At 41.3% G+C, this 19731-nt stretch overlaps 1 pseudogene; it reads left to right on the top strand.

The window, feature by feature from the left end:
• The first annotated feature begins 11827 nt into the window (after positions 1-11827).
• LOC119334125 lies at positions 11828-12464 on the top strand (annotated as a pseudogene).
• The last annotated feature ends 7267 nt before the right edge of the window (positions 12465-19731 follow it).

Here is a 19731-nt window from a genome sequence, read left to right as displayed (position 1 = left end):
CGTCATGGTGTATTGCACATGTATCAATAGCCGATGCTTATTCTTGCCAAGATAGGTAAGGCTGAACTGGACCTCACCACCTCGGCTATTGATGAAACTTTAATGCAGGCAAATTAAGGATTGGAGGAAGTTCATTCTTGATTATCTGCAAAATCCTAGCGAAAGGGTGAATAATATGGTTTCGAGGATGGCTTTGAGATACATATCTATGGAATCTTATCATCGGATTGTTATATAAGTAGAGAAGTTTTCACCCAACTTGCATCAAGAGGTTCAAACAAGCAACGACCGGTATATTAATATGGTCCTAAGCAAAGACACGGCCGATAAATAACTATCGCCTTTAGCATAAACATGCTCGATACATAATTATCGCCCTGATTAATATTAATGGCCGATGGAGTGTGATACGTCTCCAACGTATCTATAATTTTTGATTGCTCCATGCTATATTATCTACTATTTTGGACTATATTAGGTTTTATTTTCCACTTTTGTATTATATTTGGGACTAACCTATTAACTGGAGGCCCAGTCCAGAATTGCTGTTTTTTGCCTATTTCAGTGTTTCGAAGAAATGGAATATCAAACGGAGTCCAAACGGAATAAAACCTTCGGGAACGTGATTTTCTCGCCGAACGTGATCCAAGAGACTTGGACCCTACTCCAAGGAGTCAAAGAGGCGGTCATGAGGGTGGGGGGCGCCCCCCTAGGGCGCGCCCCCTGCCTCGTGGGCCCCTTGGTGCTCCACCGACATACTCCTTCCTCCTATATATACCTATGTACCCCCAAACAAACAGAGACGGAGCCAAAAACCTAATTCCACCGCCGCAACTTTCTGTATCCACAAGATCCCATCTTGGGGCCTGTTCCGGAGCTCCGCCGGAGAGGGCCGTCATCACGGAGGGCTTCTACATCATCATAGCCTCTCCGATGAAGTGTGAGTAGTTTACCTCAGACCTTCGGGTCCATAGTTAGTAGCTAGATGGCTTCTTCTCTCTTTTTGGATCTCAATACAAAGTTCTCCCCCTCTCTTATGGAGATCTATTCGATGTAATCTTCTTTTTGCGGTGTGTTTGTTGAGACCGATGAATTGTGGGTTTATGATCAAGTCTATCTATGAATAATATTTGAATCTTCTCCGAATTCTTTTATGTATGATTGGTTATCTTTGCAAGTCTCTTCGAATTATCCGTTTGGTTTGGCCAACCAGATTGGTAGTTCTTGCCATGGGAGAAGTGCTTAGCTTTGGTTTCGATCTTGCGGTGTCCTTTCCCAGTGGCAGAAGGGGCAGCAAGGCACGTATTGCATCGTTGCCATCGAGGATAACAAGATGGGTTTATTTCATATTGCATGAATTTATCTCTCTACATCATGTCATCTTGCTTAAGGCGTTACACTGTTTTTAACTTAATACTGTAGATGCATGCTGGATAGTGGTCGATGAGTGGAGTAATAGTAGTAGATGTAGAATCGTTTCGGTCTACTTGTCACGGACGTGATGCCTATATACATGATCACGCCTAGATATTCTCATAACTATGCTCAATTCTGTCAATTGCTCAACAGTAATTTGTTCACTCACCGTAGAATACTTATGCTCTTGAGAGAAGCCACTAGTGAAACCTATGGCCCCCGGGTCTATTCTCATCATATCAATCTCCATCACTTTAATCTTGCTTTGCTTTTTAACTTTTCCTTTACTTTTTACTTTGCATCTCTATACCGAAAGTACCAAAAATATTATATCTATCAGATCTCACTCTCGTAAGTGACCGTGAAGGAATTGACAACCCCTAATCGCGTTGGTTGCGAGTAGCTAACGTTTTGTGCAGGTACGAGGGACTTGAGCGTGGCCTCCTACTGGATTGATACCTTGGTTCTCAAAAACTGAGGGAAATACTTACGCTACTTTGCTGCATCATCCCTTCCTCTTCGGGGAAAACCAACGCAAGCTCAAGAGGTAGCAAGAAGGTTTTCTGGCGCCGTTGCCGGGGAGTCTATGCAAAAGTCAACACACCAAGTACCCATCACAATCCCTATCTCTCGCATTACTTTATTTGCCATTTGCCTCTCGTTTTCCTCTCCCCCACTTCACCCTTGCCGTTTTATTCGCCCTCTCTCTCTCTATCCTCCCTCTCTATTTGCCTCTTTTCCCTCGCCATGTCAGAACCAAGAAGAGTTGGGGGTTCTCTCCCAAGTTCTAGTGCTTTAGACAATCCTGCTATCTTATTTAAACTCATAAATCGAAATGCTATAGAACAACTTGCCGGAGTTATCAATGAGAACCTTAGTAATTTTGTTGAAGATGATTCTGTAATTTCTCGTTACTTACTTGATGAATCTTTGAAAGATGTTTGGGATAGGCTGTTAAGGATCCTAGCTAGCTATGTACCCCAATATCAAATTGAGGTTTACTTAAAAAGCTTTTATATTGGGCTACCCGCTTCGTTCAAACAAGTTTTAGATTCTATTTTCCAAGGGGGTTTCCTTGAAGGGGACTCCAAGATACCTATGAGAGGATGAAAAATATATTTGGGCACCCCATTAATGAGAAAGCTGAAATCACATCTCTCTTGGTTTCTTACCAAAAACAATCTATTAAAGAGATAAAAGGTAGCCTAGATGCCAATTTCCGCAACATTCTTAATATTTCTTCTACCATTAATGGACATGTACTTTGTCAAAATAGAAAGATTAATTCCATAGATAACAAGTTTGCTCTCTTTCTCTCTAAAACCAAGAATGGCAATACCTAGATCTATCCTCGCTTTTATGCCTAGCTAGGGGCGTAAACAATAGCGCTTGTTGGGAGGCAACCCAATTTTATTTTTATTCCTTGCTTTTTTCTCCTTATTAGTAATAAATAAATTATTTAGCCTCTGTTTTGGTTGTGTTTTTTGTGTTAAATTAGTGTTTGTGCCAAGTAGAACCGTTGGCAGGACTTGGGGAAAGTCTTGTTGAACTTGCTGTAAAAAACAGAAACTTTAGCACTCACGAGAACTTCTGTCAGTTTTATTTGAAGAGTGATATTTAGTTAATTCTTTTTGCAGATGATTAATAGATAAATTCCTCACGTCCATAAGTTTATTTTAGAATTTTTGGTGTTCCAGATCTTGATCTAGATACAGATTACTACAGACTGTTCTGTTTTTGACAGATTCTGTTTTTCGTGTGTTGTTTGCTTATTTTGATGAATCTATGGTTAGTAAAATAGTTTATAATCCATAGAGAAGTTGGAATACAGTAGGTTTAACACCAATCTAAATAAATAATGAGTTCATTACAGTACCTTGAAGTGGTCTTTTGTTTTCTTTAGCTAACGGAGCTCACGAGTTTTCTACTTTAAGTTTTGTGTTGTGAAGTTTTCAAGTTTTGGGTGAATTCTTTTGATGGATTATGGAACAAGGAGTGGCAAGAGACTAAGCTTGGGTATGCCCATGGCACCCCCAATATAATCCAAGGACACCAAAAATTCAAAGCTTGGGGATGCCCCGGAAGGCATCCCCTCTTTCGTCGACTTCCATCGGTAATTTACTTGGAGCTATATTTTTATTCACCAACATGATATGTGTTTTGCTTGGAGTGTATTGTATTATTTTTGTCTTTGTGTTTTAGTATGCTACAATCATCCTTGCTGTACACACCTTTTGATAGAGCCATACATGAAGTAAAATTTGATAGAATACTCTATGTGCTTCACTTATATCTTTTGAGCTGAGTAGTTTTGCTCTATGTGCTTCACTTACATATTTTGAGCTAAGTAGTTTTGCTCTATGTGCTTCACTTATATCTTTTGAGCGTTATAATTTTGCTCTATGTGCTTCACTTAGATCTTTTAGAGCACGGTGGTGGATTTGTTTTAAAGAAATTATTGATCTCTCATGCTTCACTTAAATTATTTTGAGAGTCTTAATAGCATGGTAATTTTTTTAGTAATAATATGCTTGGTATTCAAGATCTATGAAACTTTCTTTTGAGTGTGTTGAATACTAAGAAAAGATTGAAACATGATAATTGTTTTGATATATGGAGGTGATAATATTAAAGTCATGCTAGTTGAGTAGTTGTGAATTTAAAGAATACTTGTGTTAAAGTTTGTGATTCCCGTAGCATGCACATATGGTGAACCATTATGTGATGAAGTCGGAGTATGATTTATTTATTGATTGTCTTCCTTATGAGTGGTGGTCAGGGACGAGCGATGGTCTTTTCCTACCAATCTATCCCCCTAGGAGCATGCGCGTAATACTTTGCTTTGATAACTTCTAGATTTTTGCAATAAGTATATGAGTTCTTTATGACTAATGTTGAGTCCATGGATTATACGCACTCTCACCCTTCCACCTTTTCTAGCCTCTCTAATACCGCACACTTTTCGCCGGTATCATACACCTACCATATACCTTCCTCAAAACAGCCACCATACCTACCTATTATGGCATTTCCATAGCCATTCCGAGATATATTGCCATGCAACTTTCCATCGTTCCGTTTATTATGACACACTCCATCTTTGTCATATTGCATATCCCGGTACACCGCCGGAGGCATTCATATAGAGTCATATTTTGTTCTAAGTTGAGTTGTAAGAAAAATAAAAGTGTGATGATCATCATTTTTAGAGCATTGTCCCAGTGAGGAAAGAATGATGGAGACTATGATTCCCCCATAAGTCGGGATGAGACTCCGGACGAAAAAAAAGGAGGCCAAAGAAGCCCAAATAAAAAGAGGCCATAAAAAAGAGAAAAGGCCCAAATAAAAAAATGAGAGAAAAATAGAGAAGGGACAATGTTACTATCCTTTTACCACACGTGTGCTTCAAAGTAGCACCATGATCTTCATAGTAGAGAGTCTCTCATGTTATCACTTTCATATACTAGTGGGAATTTTACATTATAGAACTTGGCTTGTATATTCCAATGATGGGCTTCCTCAAATTGCCCTAGGTCTTCATGAGCAAGCAAGTTGGATGCACACCCACTTAGTTTCTTTTTGAGCTTTCATATACTTATAGCTCTAGTGCATCCGTTGCATGGCAATCCCTACTCACTCACATTGATATCTATTGATGGGCATCTCCATAGCCCGTTGATACGCCTAGTTGATGTGAGACTATCTTCTCCTTTTTGTCTTCTCCACAACCACCATTCTATCCCACCTATAGTGCTATATCCATGGCTCACACTCATGTATTGCGTGAAGATTGAAAAGGTTTTGAAAATGTTAGAGTATGAAACAATTGCTTGGCTTGTCATCGGGGTTGTGCATGATTTAAATACTTTGTGTGGTGAAGATAGAGCATGGTCAGACTATATGATTTTGTAGGGATAACTTTCTTTGGCCATGTTATTTTGAGAAGACATAATTGCTTTGTTAGTATGCTTGAAGTATTATTATTTTTATGTCAATATAAACTTTTGTCTTGAATCTTTCGAATCTGAATATTCATATCACAATTAAGAAGATTTCAATTGAAATTATGCCAAGTAGCACTCCGCATCAAAAATTCTCTTTTTATCATTTACCTACTCAAGGACGAGCAGGAATTAAGCTTGGGGATGCCTGATACGTCTCCAATGTATCTATAATTTTTGATTGCTCCATGCTATATTATCTACTGTTTTGGACTATATTGGGCTTTATTTTCCACTTTTATATTATTTTTGGGACTAACCTATTAACCGGAGGCCCAGCCCAGAATTGCTGTTTTTGCCTATTTCAGTGTTTCGAAGAAACGGAATATCAAACGGAGTCCAAACGGAATAAAACCTTCGGGAACGTGATTTTCTTGCCGAACGTGATCCAGGAGACTTGGACCCTACTCCAAGGAGTCAAAGAGGCGGTCACGAGGGTGGGGGGCGCCCCCCCACCAGGGCGCGCCCCCCTGCCTCGTGGCCCCCCCGGTGCTCCACCGACGTACTCCTTCCTCCTATATATACCTACGTACCCCCAAACGAACAGAGACGGACCCAAAAACCTAATTCCAATGCCGCAACTTTCTGTATCCACGAGATCCCATCTTGGGGCCTATTCCGGAGCTCCACCGGAGAGGGCGTCATCACAGAGGGCTTCTACATCATCATAGCCTCTCCGACGAAGTGTGAGTAGTTTACCTCATACCTTCGGGTCCATAGTTAGTAGCTAGATGGCTTCTTCTCTCTTTTTGGATCTCAATACAAAGTTCTCCCCCTCTCTTGTGGAGATCTATTCGATGTAATCTTCTTTTTGCGGTGTGTTTGTTGAGACCGATGAATTGTGGGTTTATGATCAAGTCTATCTATGAATAATATCTGAATCTTCTCTGAATTATTTTATGTATGATTGGTTATCTTTGCAAGACTCTTCGAATTATCCGTTTGGTTTGGCCAACTAGATTGGTAGTTCTTGCCATGGGAGAAGTGCTTAGCTTTGGGTTCGATCTTGCGGTGTCCTTTCCCAGTGACAGAAGGGGCAACAAGGCACGTTTTTCATCGTTGCCATCGAGGATAACAATATGGGGTTTATTTCATATTGCATGAATTTATCTCTCTACATCATGTCATCTTGCTTAAGGTGTTACTCTGCTTTTAACTTAATACTCTAGATGCATGCTGGATAGCGGTCGATGAGTGGAGTAATAGTAGTAGATGTAGAATCGTTTCGGTCTACTTGTCATGGACGTGATGCCTATATACATGATCATGCCTAGATATTCTCATAACTATGCTCAATTCTGTCAATTGCTCAACAGTAATTTGTTCACCCACCGTAGAATACTTATGCTCTTGAGAGAAGCCACTAGTGAAACTTATGGCCCCCGGGTCTATTCTCATCATATCAATCTCCATCACTTTAATCTTGCTTTGCTTTTTTACTTTGCCTTTACTTTTTACTTTGCATCTCTATACCAAAAATACCAAAAATATTATATCTATCATATCTCACTCTCGTAAGTGACCGTGAAGGGATTGACAACCCCTAATCGCGTTGGTTGCGAGTAGCTAACGTTTTGTGCAAGTACGAGGGACTTGAGCGTGGCCTCCTACTGGATTGATACCTTGGTTCTCAAAAATTGAGGGAAATAGTTACGCTACTTTGCTGCATCATCCCTTCCTCTTCGGGGAAAACCAACGCAAGCTCAAGAGGTAGCAAGAAGGATTTCTGGCGCCGTTGCCGGGGAGTCTACGCAAACGTCAACATACCAAGTACCCATCACAATCCCTATCTCTCGCATTACATTATTTGCCATTTGCCTCTCGTTTTCCTCTCCCCCACTTCACCCTTGCTGTTTTATTCGCCCTCTCTCTCTCTCTCTCTCTAGCCTCCCTCTCTATTTGCCTCTTTTCCCTCGCCATGTCAGAACCAAAAAGAGTTGGGGGTTCTCTCCCAAGTTCTAGTGCTTTAGACAATCTTGCTATCTTATCTAAACTCATAAATCGGAATGCTATAGAACAACTTGCCGGAGTTATCAATGAGAACCTTTGTAATTTTGATGAAGATGATTCTGGAATTTTTCGTTACTTACTTCATGAATCTTTGAAAGATGTTTGGGATAGGATGTTAAGGATCCGGGCTAGCTATGTACCCCAATATCAAATTGAGGTTTACTTAAAAGCTTTTATGTTGGGCCACCCGCTTCGTTCAAACAAGTTTTAGATTCTATTTTCGAAGGGGGTTTCCTTGAAGGGGACCCCATAGATACCAATGAGAGGATGAAAACTATATTTGGGCACCCCATTAATGAGAAAGGTGAAATCACATCTCTCTTGCTTTCTTACCAAAACGAATCTATTAAAGAGATAAAAGCTAGCCTAGATGCCAATTTCACGTTCTTAATCTTTCTTCTACCATTAATGGACATATACTTTGTCAAAATAGAAAGATTAATTCCATAGATAACAAGTTTGCTCTCTTTCTCTCTAAAACCAAGAATGGCAATACCTAGATCTATCCTCGCTTTTATGCCTAGCTAGGGGCGTTAAACGTAGCGCTTGTTGCGAGGCAACCCAATTTTATTTTTATTCCTTGCTTTTTGATCCTCCTTAGTAATAAATAAATTATTTAGCCTCTGTTTAGGTTGTGTTTTTTGTGTTAAATTAGTGTTTGTGCCAAGTAGAACCGTTGGCAGGACTTGGGGAAAGTCTTGTTGAACTTGCTGTAAAAAACAGAAACTTTAGAGCTCACGAGAACTTCTGTCATATTTATTTGAAGAGTGCTATTTAGTTAATTCTTTTTGCAGATGATTAATAGATAAATTACTCACGTCCAGAAATTTATTTTAGAATTTTTGGGGTTCCAGATCTTGCGCTAGCTACAGATTACTACAGACTGTTCTGTTTTTGACAGATTCTGTTTTTCGTGTGTTGTTTGCTTATTTTGATGTATCTATGGTTAGTAAAATAGTTTATAATCCATAGAGAAGTTGGAATACATTAGGTTTAACAACAATATAAATAAATAATGAGTTCATTAGAGTACCTTGAAGTGGTCTTTTGTTTTAGCTAACGGAGCTCACGAGTTTTCTACTTTAAGTTTTGTGTTCTGAAGTTTTCCAGTTTTGGGTGAATTCTTTTGATGGATTATGGAACAAGGAGTGGCAAGAGCCTAAGCTTGGGGATGCCCATGGAACCCCCAAGATAATCCAAGGACACCAAAAAGTCAAAGTTTGGGGATGCCCCGGAAGGCATCCCCTCTTTCGTCCACTTCCATCGATAATTTACTTGGAGCTATATTTTTATTCACCAACATGATATGTGTTTTGGTTGGAGCGTCTTGTATTATTTTTGTCTTTGTGTTTTAGTATGCCACAATCATCCTTGTTGTACACACCTTTTGAGAGAGCCATACATGAATTAAAATTTGATAGAATACTCTATGTGCTTCACTTATATCTTTTGAGCTAAGTAGTTTTGCTCTCTGTGCTTCACTTACATATTTTGAGCTAAGTAGTTTTGCTCTATGTGCTTCACTTATATCTTTTGAGCGTTATAATTTTGCTCTATGTGCTTCACTTAGATCTTTTAGAGCACGGTGGTGGATTTGTTTTAAAGAAACTATTGATCTCTCATGCTTCACTTAAATTATTTTGAGAGTCTTAATAGCATGGTAATTTGCTTAATAATAATATGCTTGGTATTCAAGATCTGTGAAACTTTCTTTTGAGTGTGTTGAATACTAAGAAAAGATTGAAACATGATAATTGTTTTGAGATATGGAGGTGATAATATTAAAGTCATGCTAGTTGAGTAGTTGTGAATTTAAAGAATACTTGTGTTAAAGTTTGTGATTCCCGTAGCATGCACGTATGGTGAACCGTTATGTGATGAAGTCGGAGCATGATTTATTTATTGATTGTCTTCGGGGAAACCAACGCAAGCTCAAGAGGTAGCAGAGTGTTGACATCGTCCTTAGAACAAATACATTACAAATATTTTTCGGCATGCAAGTTTTGCCCAAAAACAGGGGGCATGTGTTGACACCAGATTTTGGCATAGTCAAAAACACAATTAAGATGGCCTCAAATGAAAAGGTGCTCAAAGCGATAAAGTTCTGTATCGTCAAAAGGAGAAACTTTGATTTTTGGGCCATAGCCATCCGATCTCATCTCTAAGGCCAAAGTTGTGTTTGAAGTAGTTAGATTTTGTATTCAGAACACTATTTGGCTGATTACGCTCCCAAGGCGGCCTCGTATGGAAAAATAATACACACGGTTTGTCTTGGTCTCGTTAAAATAATCAATTTTGAAATAAAAATTGTTCCAACCCGAGATCGTATACAAAAGTTAGAGCCATCGGAATGCAGCTCTGTCACGAGGCAAAAATGGTGTGCCCCACCAGACACCCTGTCTGATGAGTAGCGCGAATAATAGTCTGTTTTACGCGAGTAGTTTGACCCTCAGGCTGACCTCTGATCAGAAAACGTTCAACATGAAAGTTGTTCATCTCGTCGAAACGGTCAAGATTGCTTTTGGACACGTTTCCAGCCGAGATCATTTACAACCACAAAAAAGACCCACAAGGTGCAGCCAGTTTAAACCGAACAGTTTTCGAATGTTCCGACAGAACCAATCCGAATTTGACTAGGGTTTTGGACGTGAATCCAATCCTTTTTCCTTGCACGGGAAGTCCAACCGCCTCTTATATACCAAAGGGGTGACGGCCAATTGAACACACACAATCGAACAAATCATCTACCACTTTTTATCATTTTATTTTTCTCCTTAACCCTGGTTCTTCTTCTTCCTTGTTCTTCGTCCTTTCTTCTTGTTGCAGGGCGGCGAACCTCAAGGCCCTAGGGGCGATCAGGTCGACCTAGGACAGCCCATAGCCGTCGTACGCCCTGACGGGGTCCCTCTCGGGCGTGTGGGGTTTCGGATCCTCAAAACCACCCGCCGGATTGCCTGCGTACCGCGCTTTCGGACGGGCCTCCTTCGACGTGAACTGCGGCGCATCACCCCCGGCGTCAAGAGTACACGGTGACGTGTTCGTGTGCGAACACATAGTATCTAATGTGCGGCAAATAAAGGGGCACACGATTTTCTTGGCATGAATCCTACTAGGACACAAGTCCCCGTGGAAGAACTTTCTCTAGATACTTCATTTTTAAAACATATGAACTTTCTGTAGATACATCATTTTTTAAACATGTGAACTTTCTATAGACGTAAGTTCTGGACATTTTTTTAACATGTGAACTATTTTATGTGGAACGTGCACTGTTTTAAATGGTACAAAAAAATTGGATTACACAAAAAATAATGTAATGTCGAACATTTTCCGAAAAAGTCACATACATTTTCTTGAAATGCGTGAAAAAAATGTCACTTACTGTTTTTTGAATGGTGCAAACATTTTCTAACAGTTGAGCAAACTTTGTTTATTGAACAATTTTCAAATGTGCGATGAACACTTTTAACAAATTAACCAAATTATATTTCCATATTCAAAGTATTAGTATTTTTAACACATGTGTAACGTCGCGTCTACTTGCTCCCACCATTGGACTTATAAATATTCCTGCAAGAACTCATGTATAAACTAGTACGTGATGGCAACTCCCTCTTCTTAATGTGCATGCGCTACAAACTCACAATTAATTAATCATTGATGATTTTCCATACACAATCTTAGCCAGCCGTCACTAAACTTGTTCTTCGTGAACATACATCTCCAGGTTTTTAGAGATGCCGGCCGTCAATGGCCAGTGGAGGGCCCATCGAACGAGTGGTCAGAGCCTTGAACCGAGGCTCATCTGGCTGCATCCGGCATCGTCAACCTTTAGCTGTTAATGGTTCCCGGCTGAACCAGGACGTCTCCACAGGTCTGACTTAGGCGCCAGAAAACAATCCAACGAACTACTCCTTCGTATACGCGAGAGAAGCAAAGCGAAGCAATTGAATGGAAGGCCGTTGGCTCTAGCGAAAGAGCATTGTGGAGTTTTTTCTTCTATTATTAGCTGGAACAAATTCAATCCATTACTGAACTGAACTCGCTTGTTGTAGAGCGAAGCAAACATGAGTTGGATATACAATTACGTTCCGTCTCTTCTTTGTCCTCTTGTCCTCAAACACGCGCGCGTTGCATCGATTATTAAATGTAACCGACGGATTATTAAACCAACTAAGATTAAACGGCTGGTTTCCATCATCCTTCTGGATGCCCTCGATCAATCCATAAGACAATCTCAGCCAGCAACCACTAAACTTCTTGTTTGTATTCATACATCTCGAGGTTTTTTACTTTGAAGAGAGATGCCCACTGTCAATGGCCAGCGGAGCAACCATCCGACGATCCTTGACCGAGCACCCATCTAGCTGCCTCCGACGTCGACAACGTCTAGCTCCTTAATGGCTCCCGGCCAAACCACTAGTAGACTGTTAATGGGGGGCACTCCCAGCCACACGTCTTCGCGTGGACAGCCTCATCCGTCCGGGTATATAAGGGGCTCCGTCCCCAAGCCTCCTCCACTCTTCATCGAGAACATCACCGGAGCCACCACAGCTTCGGATCCCTCCAGCACCTGCTCCTTTCCCCCAATCAATCGCCACGGCGGCTGCCGTGCTCAGGGCCCAGTTGAAGACCCTTGTCACATGCATGCTCGCCACGGTCATTCCACCGTCAACCCCCTACTAAACCTGTGTGGTTGCTGGCTGACTATGCCTTTAGCTTCTCATGAAATGGTCCATCTAGGGTATGGTTGATGAGTATTTCCAGTACTTGCAGTCGATGGACGAGGATGGCAGCTCAGGCCCAGGCTTGGTCCCTGAGGTCATCAACCTCTTTATCGCCAACACCAACAGGATCCTCAACGACATCGCCGGCCTGCTGTCCGCCCCCAAGACCCCCTTCTTTCCATCTGCTTTCGTCATGTCATCTTGGGTACTTATTTCGTCTGCTCTGCTTTCCATACCCAGGAACCAGCCCATGGACTTCAACAAGGTCGACGACCTGGTGCATCAGCTCAAGGGGTGCAGCTGCAGGTGATGATGCTAAAACATTTCTTTGTCGAACCCATTTATAACTGTATGTTGTTCTCAACCGCATCCAAGGAAAGTGAGAGCACCAGTGCCAAGTCTAGGACTTGAACCCTCATGGGATGGGCTGGGTAATACCACTATTTTCCTAACCATCCAACCACATGTTGGTTAGCGTATACATGTTCTAATATGGTGCTATGTTGATTGATCACTAGACTATGCGTGGTCAGGCTCAAACCAAAATGTTAAACTGGAAATTTGATTTATAATTGTTTGTTTGTTAACTTACAATCATATCTAATGGCTATAAAAATTTGGTTTATTAATTTTACGGTCATATGTTTCTAATTATTGTGGTAATTTTTAGTCTATTTATCTTTTTTGGGAAACCTGACAAATACTTTGATATATAATAGAAGATAGATGTGGCTCCTTTCAAAATCAATGTGCTCCCTTGGGGTATCAATGTGTTGCCTTGCTAATAATTCTCGCCTAGCGCGAGGCACTACTGGGCCGATCCAATATTATAGCTATGTGGTAGTTTTTTTTATGTTTATACCTTTTTCACTATTTTTCATCGGTTTTCTTCTGTCTTTCCTTGGTTTTCGTTTTTTCCTCTTTCCTTACCATTTTTTATTCAGTTTCTTTGTCTTTTCTTCTGTTTTTCTGAGGTTTCTTATTTTATTTTCTATTATTTTTTCTATGCACATTGTACACTTTTGAAGCACATTACAAACATTTTTAAACATGTTTAACATTTTGAAAATATATGTTTCGGTGTCTAGTATTTTTCATAAACATTGTGTATTTTTTATACATCTAAAATATATTTTGAATATATATTTAATATTTTCAATACTTGACTAGTAATTGTCCAAATACGTGTTTTGAACATTTTCCCAAAATACAAGTTTTCAACATTTTGTATGGTACGAAACATTTTGTTTGGATTACACAAAAAAATTATAATGTCAAACATTTTCGAAAAATGTCACGTACATTTTCTTGAAATGCATGAAAACAGTAAATGTTACTCGCTGTTTTTTTGAACGGTACAAATATTTTCTAAGAGTGGAGAAAACTTTGTTTATTGACCCAATTTTAAAGGTGCAATGAACACTTTTCAAAAATTAACCAATTTGTATTCTTATAATACAAGTATTTACTTTTTTAATATAAACAAAATAAAATGGGAAAAAGCACATGTGTGACATCACGTCTACTTGCTCCCTTTAGGTGAGCTCGTCTACCGTCTCGACATGCTCATCCACTTTACTGTCCCAGCTCTTGCCCTGCCTCCTGGATACCGGATTCAGCTTGCTCGCCTGCCGCCATATACTGGAACTTCGTGCGATGGCAGCCAGCTCTAACTCCCTTCCTAGCCTAGCCTGGATACCGGAACTTCGTGCGATGGCCCCGACACGACTGGACCCTCTGCCCAGGCATCGCCTCACTCACTCAACTGAGCCGTTGCTCTGCCTCGAGCAAGCGCCTTCTCCACCACCTTCTACCCCATTGGAGGTGAGCACTGTCGCAACCCGGACTGGCCATTGTTGTCTCTCTCTTCTCGGGTGTGTCATTTTGATTTTCTCTCTCCACCTTCAGGTAGCGGTCAAGCTAGTCAATTACAAGCGAAATAACATGCTCATGATGCGAACATAGCTCGCTGCCATCGCGAGGACCCTCCGAGGGTCTCGCCTTCTGAGTCCAGTTTCTGTTAAGCTAGCATTGTATGTGGCTTTAGTTTAGTCGGCACTCTGTTTTCACTAGAGTATTTGGCTTTAGTTCAGTGTATAATTTGGTTTAGCAGTCACTTCCGTTTTCACTAGTGAATACCAAGTCTAGATCTGGTTGCATCCACTTTGTCCACACCTTCATCACTTGCACTTGTCAATGTATAATAAAGATCCATGCATGTAAACATACTTTTCATTTATGCTTAGGAAAATAGCTAATTCCTAAACGCATATGAAGCAAAACATGATGGAGTTGTACCAAATCTAATAATAGATATTAGTTACCATCTCGTGTTGGAAATCGCCCAACAGAAGCACCAAGAAATGTTTACTTTCATTCTCCGAATTTTTGTACTTGTATTCAACGTGCGGTGTGGACCTTCCACAAGACCTGAGACATCATTTTAGCCTGGTCAACTACAGCAATTAGAAGTGGAATGTGAAGACATGAAGATATTTCATAGACGACATGATGGATCAATAGAGTAAGAGAGCAAAGCAACACACCAACCAATCGACGTAGATTAGTGGCCAAGATCACACTCGAATCTAAGGGTGGGGAAGTCCAAGATGAAACTATGGCCGAGATCACACGGTAAAATGAAGACTTAGAACTCTCTCGTCATTTGAAAATATTCCTGTTTGAATAATTGTATTTATAGCATCATCAAAAATACTGATTAATGTAAAACTTATGCTTTCTTTCACCTTACTTGCCTCTCTTCTTGATTCAAGCCGTTGTTGGACTGAATCTTCTCGTGTCTTTCCAACCGAGCGGACTCGACGGAGCACTATGATGCCGGCGAGGAGTGGCGCGGCCCTGCCCGAGGAGGTCGTTGAAAAAAATACTCATCAGGATTCCGCCGAAGGACGTTGGCCGCTGTCGTGCCATCACCATGTCATGACGAAGTGTGAAATCCACACCCGCATTCTTGCATGAGCACCGCTGGCGCCAGCCGTCGCTAACCATTATCGATGGCCATGGGCGGCACACCACCCTTGAATGGTGCAAACATCTTCTAAGAGTAGAGCAAACTTTGTTTATTGAACAATTTTCAAATGTGCAATGAGCACTTTTAAAAAATTGACCAAAATATATTTCAAAATACAAGTATTTAGTATTTTTCTAAAATAAAAAAAATAAAAAAAATGTGTGATGTCACGTCCACTTGCTCCCTACATGTGAGCTCAGCTTCCGTCTTGACATGCCCATCCACCTTGACGATGCGGCTCTTGCCCTACCTCCGCATACCGGATTGAGCTTGCTTACCTCCCTCCACACACTAGAACTTTGTTGTATAGCCTCGAGCTCCAGCTCTCCTCCTAGCCTAGTCGCGGAAGAGCTTGACCCCGACACGGCTTGACCCTCCACCCTGGCGTTGCCTCACTCACTCAACCGAGCCGCTGCTCTGACGAGCGCCTTCTCCACCACGTTCTCCCCCAATGGTGGTGAGCACTATCGCCGCCAGAACTGGCCGTTGTTGTCTCTCTCTATCTCCCTCTCCTAGGGTGCGTTCTCTTGATTTACTCTCTCCACCTTCAGCTAACGCTCAAGCTAGTTAATTGCAAGCGACAGAACATGCTCATGATGTGCACATAACTCGCTACCGTCGCAGGACCTTCCGAGGGTCTCGGTTTCCAAGTCTATTTTTTGTTGAGCTAGCACTGTATATGGCTTTAGTTTAGCCGTCACTCTATCTTCACTAGTGTATTTGGCTTCAGTTCAGTGTATAAATCTGTTTACCCGTCAGTTCTGTTTTCACTAGCGAACACCAAGTCTTGAGTTGGTTGCATCCACTCTCTTCACGTCCTACACACATTCATCATTTGAAATTTTCAATCTATAATCAAGACCCATGTAAATTTACTTGACATTGCTGATCAATGCAAAACTTATGCTTTCTGTCAATTTGCTTGCTTCTCTTCTTGATACAAGTTGTTATTGGAGTAAATCTTGGTGTGTCTTTCTAACCGACTGAGTCGATGGCGCACTACAATACCATGCAGGAGAGGCATGACCTTGCTCGAGGACTTGCTCAAGGACATCATTGACAAGATACTCATCAGGTTGCCACCCAAGGAGGTCGGTTGCTGTCGTGTCGTCGCCATGTCACGGGGCAAATTGACATCCAAGCCAGCGCTTGAGCTTTCTTCCTTAGGATCAGTAGCAGATAACTTTCTGAGGACCTTTCCTTCGCGTGCTCGTTCCGATAAATGATGCGATCGTTGATGCACGCATAGTATCTAATGTGCGGCAAATCAAAAGGGCACACGATTTTCTTGGCCTAAATACTACTAGGCACAAGTCTCCCGTGGAAGCACTTTCTGTAGATACTTCATTTTTTTAAAACATATGAACTTTCTGTAGATACTTCATTTTTTAAACATGTGAACTTTCTGTAGACATAAGTTCTGGACATTTCTTTTTAACATGTGAACGATATTTTTAAGTGGAACGTGCACTGTTTTTAATGGTACGAAACATTTTGTTTTGGATTACACAAAAAATAATGTAATGTCGAACATTTTCCGAAAAAGTCACGTACATTTTCTTTAAATGCGTGGAAAAAATTAAATGTCACTTACTGTTTTTCTGAATGGTGCAAACATTTTCTAAGAGTTGAGCAAACTTTCTTTATTGAACAATTTTCAAATGTGCGATGAACAATTTTAACAAATTAACCAAATTATATTTCCATAATACAAGTATTAGTATTTTTAACACATGTGTAACGTCGCGGCTACTTGCTCCCACCATTGGACTTATAAATATTCCTACAACAACTGATGTATAAACTAGTATGTGATGGCAACTCCCTCTTCTTAATGTGCATGCACTTCAAACTCATAATTAATTAAGCATTGATGATTTTCCATACACAATGTTAGCCAGCCGTCACTAAACTTGTTCTTCGTGAACATACATCTCCAGGTTTTTAGAGATGCCGGTCGTCAATGGCCAGTGGAGGACCCATCGAACGAGTGGTCAGAGCCTTGAACCGTGGCTCATCTGGCTGCATCCGGCGTCGTCAACCTTTAGTTGTTAATGGTTCCCGGCTGAGCCAGGACGTCTCCACAAGGCTGACTTAGACGCGAGAAAACAATCCAACGAACTACTCCTTCGTTTACACGAGAGAGGCGAAGCGAAGCAATCGAACGGAATGCCGTTGGCTCTGGCGAACGAGCATTGTGGAGTTTTTTTATTCTATTATTAGCCGGAACAAATTCATTCCATTACTGAACTGAACTCGCTTGTTGTAGAGCAAAGCGAACATGAGTTGGATATACAATTATGTTCCGTCTCTTCTTTGTCCTCTTGTCCTCAAACACACACGCATCGCGTCGATTATTAAATGCAACTGACGTCAAGGTCCCTTTGAAGATCAAAGTGTTTATGTGGTTTGTTCATAAACAAGTAATTTTAACAAAGGACAATCTAGTTAAGCGAAACTGGACAGACTCTACTAGGTGTAGCTTCTGTGATCGGGAAGAGACTATCAAGCACCTCTTCTTTGACTGCCCGTTGGCACGAGGGTTGTGGCGCTATGTGCAAATTGCCTTTAACGTTACTCCTCTAAATTCGGTCAACACGTTATTCGGGACGTGGCTTGCTGGGATAGAGCCAGAAACAGCTAGACACATTCGTGTAGGAGTTTGTGCGTTGTTATGGGCAATTTGGAATTACAGAAATAATTTGGCATTTAAAAGAACACCAACCATTCATTTTTTGCAGGTTTTATTCCGGGCTACTGCTTTGATCCGTATGTGGTCCTTACTCACTCCGACGGAGGCCAGGGAGCGTTGGGTTACTGGATCTGTCCGGTGGAAGATGGTAGCGCGGGATATCTTCAACCGGTTTGGATGGTGGTCATGTAATAGGATAGGCGATTAGTTTACCTATCTGTTATTTTGCCAGCCGGTTGTGGTTTATTAGGTTTTCTGTTTTGGCGTTGACGCTCTATGTGAGCTAGCCGATCTTTTTGGTTCGCAGACTTAAAGACCTTGTTGAACCTTTTTACTTGCTAATAAATGTGGCCGTATGCATCGTTCTGATGCAGAGGCCGGGGAGTCCCCCTTTTCGAAAAAAATTAAATGCAACTGACAAATTATTAAACCAACTACGATTAAACGGCTAGTTTCCATCATCCTTCTGGATGCCCCTCGATCAATCCATAAGACAAGCTCAGCCAGCCACCACTAAACTTCTTGTTGGTATTCATACATCTCGAGGTTTTTACTTTTTAGAGAGATGCCGACTGTCAATGGCCAGTGGTGCAACCATCCAACGAGCCTTGACAGAGCGCCCATGTATCTGCATCCGGCGTCAACAACATCTAACTCCTTAATGTCTCCCGGCCGAGCCACTAGTACACTGTTAATGGGGGGCACTCCCAGCCACACGTCTTCGCGCGGATAGCCTCATCCATCCGGGCATATAAGGGTCTCCATCCCCAAGCCTCCTCCACTCTTCATCGACAACACCGCCGCAGCCACAACAGCTTCGGATCCCTCCAGCACCTGCTCCTCTCCCCCAATCGATCGCCATGGCGGCTGCCGCGCTTAGGGCCCAGTTGAACAACCTTGTCCCATCCATGTTTGCCATGGCCATTCCACCCTCAACCCCCTACTAAACCCGTGTGGTTGCTGGCTGACTATCACTTTAGCTTCTCATGAACTGATCCATCTAGGATATGGTGGATGAGTATTTCCAGTGCTTGCAGTCGATGGACGAGGATGGCTGCTCAGGCCCAGCCTTGGTCCCTAAGGTCATCAACCTCTTCATCGCCAACACCAACAGAATCCTCAACGACATCGTCGGCTTGTTGTCCGCCCCCAAGACCCCCTTCTTTTCATCTGCTTTCGTCATGTCATCTTGGGTACTTATATCGTCCGCTCTGCTTTGAGATACCCAGGAAGCAGCCCGTGAACTTCAACAAGGTCAACAACCTGGTGCATCAACTCAAGGGGTGCAGCTGCAGGCGATGATGCTAAGACATTTCTTTGTCCAACCCATTTATAATTGTATGTTGTTCCCAGCCGCATCCAAGGAAAGTGAGAACACCAGCGCCAAGTCTAGGACTTGAACCCTCATGGGATGGGATGGGGAATACCACTATTCTCCTAACCATCCAACCACATGTTGGTTAGCGTATACATGTTCTAATATGGTGCTATGTTGATTGATCACTAGAGAATGCGTGGTCAGGCTCAAACCAAAATGTTAAACTGCAAATTTGATTTATAACTGTATGTTTGTTAACTTACAATCATATCTAATGGATATAAAAAATTGGTTTATTAATTTGATGGTCATATATTTCTAATTATTGTGGTAATTTTTAGTCTATTTATCTTTTTTTGGGAAACCCGTCAAATACATTAATAAATAATAGAACAGAGATGTGGCTCCTTTCGAAATCAATTTGCTCCCTTTTTTAGGGGTAATTTTCCATATATTTAAGATTTTCAATACTTGACTAGTAATTTTCCAAATACGTGTTTTGAACATTTTCGAATATATGATTAACTAATTTTCAT

This window comes from Triticum dicoccoides, chromosome 7A, assembly GCF_002162155.2.
Source record: "Triticum dicoccoides isolate Atlit2015 ecotype Zavitan chromosome 7A, WEW_v2.0, whole genome shotgun sequence".
NCBI lineage: Eukaryota > Viridiplantae > Streptophyta > Magnoliopsida > Poales > Poaceae > Triticum > Triticum dicoccoides.
This window is presented reverse-complemented; position numbering and strand designations above follow the sequence as displayed.